Genomic DNA, 7,186 nt, shown 5'->3' with positions numbered 1-7,186 from the left:
CGTAAGTAAAATGACGATGCAAGCTATTGGTGTCATGAGGTCATCTGCGGTGCCGTTGCAGATGGACGAATGGTGCAGATGAATAGTGGCGTAAAGCTAAATCCTAAACTGTTTTATTGAAAAAACTTTTTATCTTATTATCAAATAAGTAAGTAGATGTAGATTTGAAAAACAAATAAGCTTAATTAATAACCCTCCTTCTGGCGCAGTCGGGTAAAAATGTCCATTTAGTCCATTTGATTTCTGGTTTTTAGTCCGTTTTGTAATTGTAAGTATTATTTGTCTACATTCATATGTACGTAAAAGCTGATATTAGAGTTTATGTAGACTGTAAAAGTCATTACTAATTATTTAGGTAGATATCTACCAAAATATCAGTAATTTTATTAATTTAACAATATGGCGAGATGCGATATCTTTTTAATCCTACAATATTTCCCGAAAACCCGAAATTCATCATTCACTCGCACGTAGAGTACGGTAACGCCATCTATGCGAGCGTACGCAAGTGAGAAAAGCGAGAGAGGAGTGTTGGAGATTTTTTCAAGATATTATAAAGAAAACAACAATTGAGTTGTGTTATTAGTTGTTTAAGATACGAACGTTAGATGTGCCTAAAATAATTCATGTCTCTAGGATCAGATTATACTAGCCCATGTTAACATGTGCATATAAATGGTGTGGTGAAGTCAGTTTGATATCATCATTTTGATTTTTTTAATTTTCATACAAAATAAAGTTTATAAAATGAGATTTGTATGAAAATTAAAATAATTAAAATGTGCCAGTGCCGGCTTATAACCCCATTTACCTAATACCCTGTATACCTACAATATAACTGCATTAGAAGCCATAGCTAAAAATAAAAGCTTAAGATTTTTTTCGGATGTTAGCTTAAGATTTTTTTCGGATCTATGTGACCTACAATTTAATGTGCATTCTCTTTTTACCAGTATTTTGGTATTTGTGCTTTCTAAACTCAATTACGTAATCCAAAATCTCAAATTACGTAATTTGTATACACTCTCGAATTGCAAACTAAAACACCAAGAGTAATTCGTTTCAAGAATCATGAATCATCCATATGAAATATTAAGATGATTCACGTTATTTGGCGGTTCCTCTTACGTAAGTGGGCGGAACGTTCAATTTATTTTTTCAAAGAAAAGCTGCTTAAACCTATGAATTACTGTTTCTCTTTAGAAACTAGTAATTACTAATATTAATAACAAACTTGAACTTTAAAATAAACGAAGGGCTATAAAAGTAAAGCCATATATAGGTTATGATCGCTTTGCCGGTTGTACTGAAATGCTATAAATAAACGAAACATTAAAGATTTTCCATTTCATTAAAAAAATCTTAAGTAAAAAGTAATAACACAGTCTGACGTGTGACGTCATATCTGCAGTGTCCTAATTGGATTACAGCAATCGGAAAAAATACAAAAAAATGATATTTCATGCTTTGCTATTTAAGTTAGAGTACAAGAAGAGCACAGAATAGAATAGCTGGTTCGCAGGCTGTTCAAAAAGAAACTTCGATTTCTAGGTCATTAAGTTGTAAAATCGATACTACTACAATACTCACCACTATGCGGCACGCGGCAATCCCTCTCGTACTATGGAACTCCTTAACTCAGCTAATAAGGCACTATCAATTTTTTAACTAATTTTGCTAGCGATACAAAGATCAGGACGGCTCCAATGTTTGATCAACACCCATCAAAGCAAATATATTATGACCAAACATATTAATTTTAACTTAAGCATTGTTGCCATGATTGTTTTAAATTGTGGAAGAAAACACTTATCACAGAACCATTGTGAGGCTTTTATAAATTAACTTTATAATATTATTTTTTTATTGAAATTTAAAAAAAGTAACTTTTTTCGTGAATACATTGGAATCGTCACTTCAATTCCAACGCTCGTGACGGAGTGTTACGGCCTGGTTTATTTAGAGACGTTTTTAAAAAAAAAGAGAATTTGATCTGAACTAAGACAACTGAACTACTCGATTAGAGTGTTCTGGTAACGCATGCGCGTTCGCTGACCGACCTCGCCCCTTGGCTGATCGCTTCAATGGATGACGTCATGAGGGGATGCAGAATAACCCAAATTTGGCACGTCACCCTAAATCCGAACGAGAGTCGACCTAAAACTCAGCGGGAGCGCCCTACGACGTCTACAAACTCGGTTTCCCTCGATAATGTTGCTGGAAGGGCATCGTAGGTCATCAGGGCATCTAAAAACCATTGGGATTAGTGGTTATCGATTGAGCGCAGTAGCTACCTACGGGGGTTGCCACCCCGACGGTACCGCTACGCACCCTCGCTATGACACGAACGCGTTCCGTTACGCGCAGAATCTATTTTAATACTAAGTCCTTAAGTTCTATCATGTTAAAAGAGTATTCAACGAAATCGTTGAAAAATAAAAAGTGTTGTTTTCAAACTGTTTTTTATTTAATTGAACAAAGGAATGCCAGTCGCGTTGATTTTTTCTCTGTGGCCTCGACGGGCACGCACACATACTCAAACCCCTCCTGTAGCCACCCCTTCGCAGTATTAATACTTACCTACACAAAGATATGATGCTACAAAAGAACTGCTCAATGAGGGCTTCAAAGCAATCAACTTACTTTAGTTATGTCTAAAATACTGCAGAACACAATCTAAACTTGATTTATTTTGATAATTTCCTGACTTATAGGTAACCTTAAAATAACATACTAGTCTACTTAAACTGTAGCATTATCTAGCTCGCACTATAATCAGAGATACATACTACTAATACCTTAACTGAATAGCCGGTACATATTTAATGTCCGTAATCGTCATGCACCTTACAATACAAAGCTCTAGAGTAGGCGATGTTCGGACAACACTGTGATTTTGAAGTCTAGCTTATTTTTAATAGTGAAATATCACAAAAACAAAAATTTCAAAGATTAGTACAGTAATCAGACTGTTAAAATTACTACGGAAAGTCAGTCCTGTAAATGCAGTAACTATGTTATTTTATACGTGTCAGTATTCATGTCAGTTCGGGGAAGCAGTGCTTGCGGAAAATGTAACATTTAATTCAATTCCGATCCAAGCCAATCCAATTGCTTCGGTGCGTATGCAGCGTAGATGTAACTACGGAATACCTAGACCTAAAGGGAACCAATATTATTAGTTATATTAAGGGTGAGTTGCACCATCTTATTTTGACTTTAACAAACGTCAAAAATCTGTCAAACTCCACACAAAAAGCACCGGTTTTTGTTAAAGTTACTGTCAAAGTAAGTTGGTGCAACTCAGCCTAAGATGTCTAGTAGTTTTCTTAACCTTGCAAACAGGTTATTACCGTAAAAGAAAATGTATGTACCTAATAGTGTAGTTCTACCTGTGTGTAACGTTTGAAATGTCTCTTTCTAAAATGTTCTTTAACTTTTAAATTTTCGATTTACTCAGGAGTTAAATCGACATTGAACTTGAAACTCCTATTTCGTTTAAGCTCCAAAGACAGTTTAACTTTCCAGGGGGACCAACATGGCCTTCTGTTTAGGTTTAATTGGACGTCCAGTAATAGATGGCGTCTACATAGGAGTTGCATCGCCGCGAATAGTCCCGAGCCTCAGGAAATATTCATACGACGAAGTTGCAATACCGATTGCAGTCTATTTTGTATTTATCGGCTGAATTTCACATTCCTGTTAATCCCTGTATTAATCATTTTGCTTTTGTCATTCATAATTACAGGCATTGAGCTGTTTCGGATTGAATAAAAAGATTTTGTCTAATTGAAATCTCACCTACCTTTTATGTCGGTTGAAAATGACGAATAGACTTTGTGATACCCCATTGTTTCTCTCAAACATTGTAATTGTTTGTGTACCAGGAGGTAAAAAATAAGAAAGCCTTTATTCAGCACAATGTGGACTGTGGTGGACAAAGCAAGAGTAGACAATGATTGATTTTTTTGTACTAATTCAATTTGTGTGATTACTAATGTCGCAAATTGCAACAGTCCTTAGTGACTAGTACTATTTTCGGGACATTTCAGCTCGTGTAAACAAGATTTCCGAATAGCATTGGCCCAGTCTATAATCACTTTGTCTTGCCTGGAGTGTCGCTGACAACTTCGTGAGTGGTTCCTAGAACGGTGTTGATAGGACTAACTTTAACACCAGACGAGATGGGCCGCGCGAACCTTGCTGGAGTGAGACACGTGTAGACAATAACTGCTTAAAACAATAAAACTAGTTTTAACAGTCGTGAGTTTTAGTGTTGTATCCTACAAATATTTTGTGGGATACAATACATCAAAACAAACAAGTTCTGAACTTTCATGAGACTTTATTACCTTACGAACTTAGACGATCAATGGTGCTCCAAATGGTGGGGTAATAATGTAGTACCTATCTAAATCTCTGAAATATTTTAATTATGTCTAGCTATTGGGTAAACCTTTAAAACTCGAATTCGAACCACAATAATTCGATTTTCTAATGTAAGTATTACTACAAGTAGTTTAATAACAAAAACAAGTGTTTGAAAAATATATTCTAATTTAATTTATCACTTGCATCTCATTTGAATGCTATTTTACCAACCAAACATAGCAAACAATACGTCATCCTTAAATTAGTATAACCTTGGTTAAGTTTCATAAAAGAGTCACGTGAGTTTTGAAATAATTACACTTGGTATGTCTATGCTGATTCCTGAAGCAAACAAATGCGCTCTCATTATAATACCAATGTATCATTTCCATTTTGTTTCCAATGAAATATTTAATCCGATTATTAGGAAAATGCTTTCATACGAGAACAATATCAATAGTTCAGCTTACATACAATTTAGAAGCACCACAACATAATCCGAAATGCAATAGAGATGAGAGAAAACTGAGTTTTCGGTTCGGGACCTACAAATGAATCATGGGTGCTTTTTAGTTAGACAACGTATTCAACTAATGAACTTTGGTTGTAAGAAAACGAGATTCATCTCCTTTAAAAACCAGCATAATAATATAACAGAAAATTGTGGTGTGTGTGTTCTGTATCTATCTAGCTATTTCGGCAAAAATTCAACTCGATCAATCACCGAAAAACATTTTTAAACAGGATTACCTAGAGGATTTGCAAATGGATTGTATTAATGCAAAAACTATCTTTTCAAGTTAATATTTTTCCGACAAGCTCGATGAAAATGTGACGAATTATTATTAATATTAAATTGGTAGGTATAATATCCTAATTGACTTGATAGATATCCCGTTATCTATTATGTCCATCTATTGCATTCAAGATTTTATCTCAGCGTGATGCACAAAGGGGATCATTAATTTAATTTATCACTGATCGCCTATAGAATGTGAAGCTACGAAGTGCTACCAGTGCTACGAAGTTTGCAAACCCGTAGCGCCTGTGGGACGCTGAGCGCCATCTATCGGTGTCGTTTCAAACTAACCGCCGCTAGAGTTGTGAAGCTGCGACATGGGGGACATCCCCAACTAGAAGGACTTGGCTCCCACCATACACGTCATAAAATAAGGGATGATGTCGGAGATGAAGTCTGAACTCTGAATATTATTGGTTGAAACCAGTTTTAACTAAATTAATTAAATAATTTACGAATGTTAACATAAAACTTACGAAGTTTATTTACCTTATAAGTGATATAAGTGTTTATTCGTAATATTTTGCTAAAATAACTGACGAATAGATCAGCTATCGGTAGTTTACTTGATTACCTTCATTTAATATTAACTGTAGGAACTGTCAACCCCACCTGCGGATGCATCAATTAAAAGTTGCATGTCACATAATTGGAAGGGCCTAAATTAAAGGGTGGTCATGGCATTACGTAATGCCATTAGGCCTTATGCAGCCATGGGAACGGAGGGGTTAAAAGTTGCATGTCACATAATTGGTGCACGTCCTGAAGGGCTTAAATTACAGGCTGGTCAAAGGAATGGTATAAATATTTTCCTCGCCGTGTGAAAAGACAATGCCGGAAATTGGCGTCTTTTTTTTTTCGCGCGGCCATCGACCAAACCTTGTTTTTTGACTACAAAATAGTGTAATAAACCAAACTTACTACGACATGTACACCTCTAAACTCAGTCTGAACTGAGTTACGAGCATTAGAAGTTTGATGATTTTCATACTAGATTTGCTTTTTGCGCGCAAGTTTTGTAAGAAATTGCAACAAAATATTGACATTATATGTGACAACAAACAATACCATCCATTAAAGGCTCCAGACATCAGTATGCAGCAGAATCAGCGCAATAAAAAAATAGCGCAATATTTTGTTGCAATTTCTTACAAAACTTGCGCGCAAAACGCAAATCTAGTATGAAAATCATCAAACTTCTAATGCTCGTAACTCAGTTCAGACTGAGTTTAGAGGTATACATGCCATAGTAAGTTTGGTTTATTATACTATTTTGTAATCAAAAAACAAAGTTTGGTCGATGGCCGCGCGAAAAAAAAAAGACGCCACCTTTCATACAAAATCTGGCATTGCCATTTCAGTACTTCACACTTATTGGCCTATTACCATTAATAATTTGTTCAAGAAAGGTTCTTTTATGTATAGCCTGACCAGGAACATAAAAACCCTCGCCATGTTGCGGAAAACTAATGGTACTAATTTCTTTTAATGGCAACAGTAACTGAAAACTTCATTGACACGTCACCTTGCATGTCAGTCTATTGCTGTCAAAGTGTAAACAAACTTTATTTTAAATGTACGCAACTGATTTTGTGAATTAAATTGCTAAAATCTTTTTATAGTCGTGAAAGAAAAGTGGTTCACAATGTGTTATAGATGACCCACGCTGAACTGTCCCGCCAAACTCAATGACAGGGGGGCGCTACCATCGGTCAACTATATGGTTTCCAACATGGTAAAAATCGGAACTAGCGATTCGGTATTGACGGTGGCGCCCCATTGTCAATGTCATGCACAGGACAGTTCAGTATTTTGGAACTATAAAGTATTTTACGAAGAGAAATACTAAGGGTTCGGACAATATTTTCATTGAATAATGTTTCCGACAAAGGTTGTCAAAGTGACTGACATGTGTATCGTATAGTACAGTCCACTATGAAAATTAGCTGTGGTTTGTTTCAACTATTTTAAAAAAATTGTCACTTTCTAAGTGTTGAATTTAATGGAATGGACATG

The sequence above is a fragment of the Ostrinia furnacalis genome, unplaced genomic scaffold (genome assembly GCF_004193835.3).
Source record: "Ostrinia furnacalis isolate ACB-3 unplaced genomic scaffold, ASM419383v2 OfSCF1198, whole genome shotgun sequence".
NCBI classification, from domain to species: domain Eukaryota; kingdom Metazoa; phylum Arthropoda; class Insecta; order Lepidoptera; family Crambidae; genus Ostrinia; species Ostrinia furnacalis.
Note: the sequence above shows the minus strand (reverse complement) of the source record.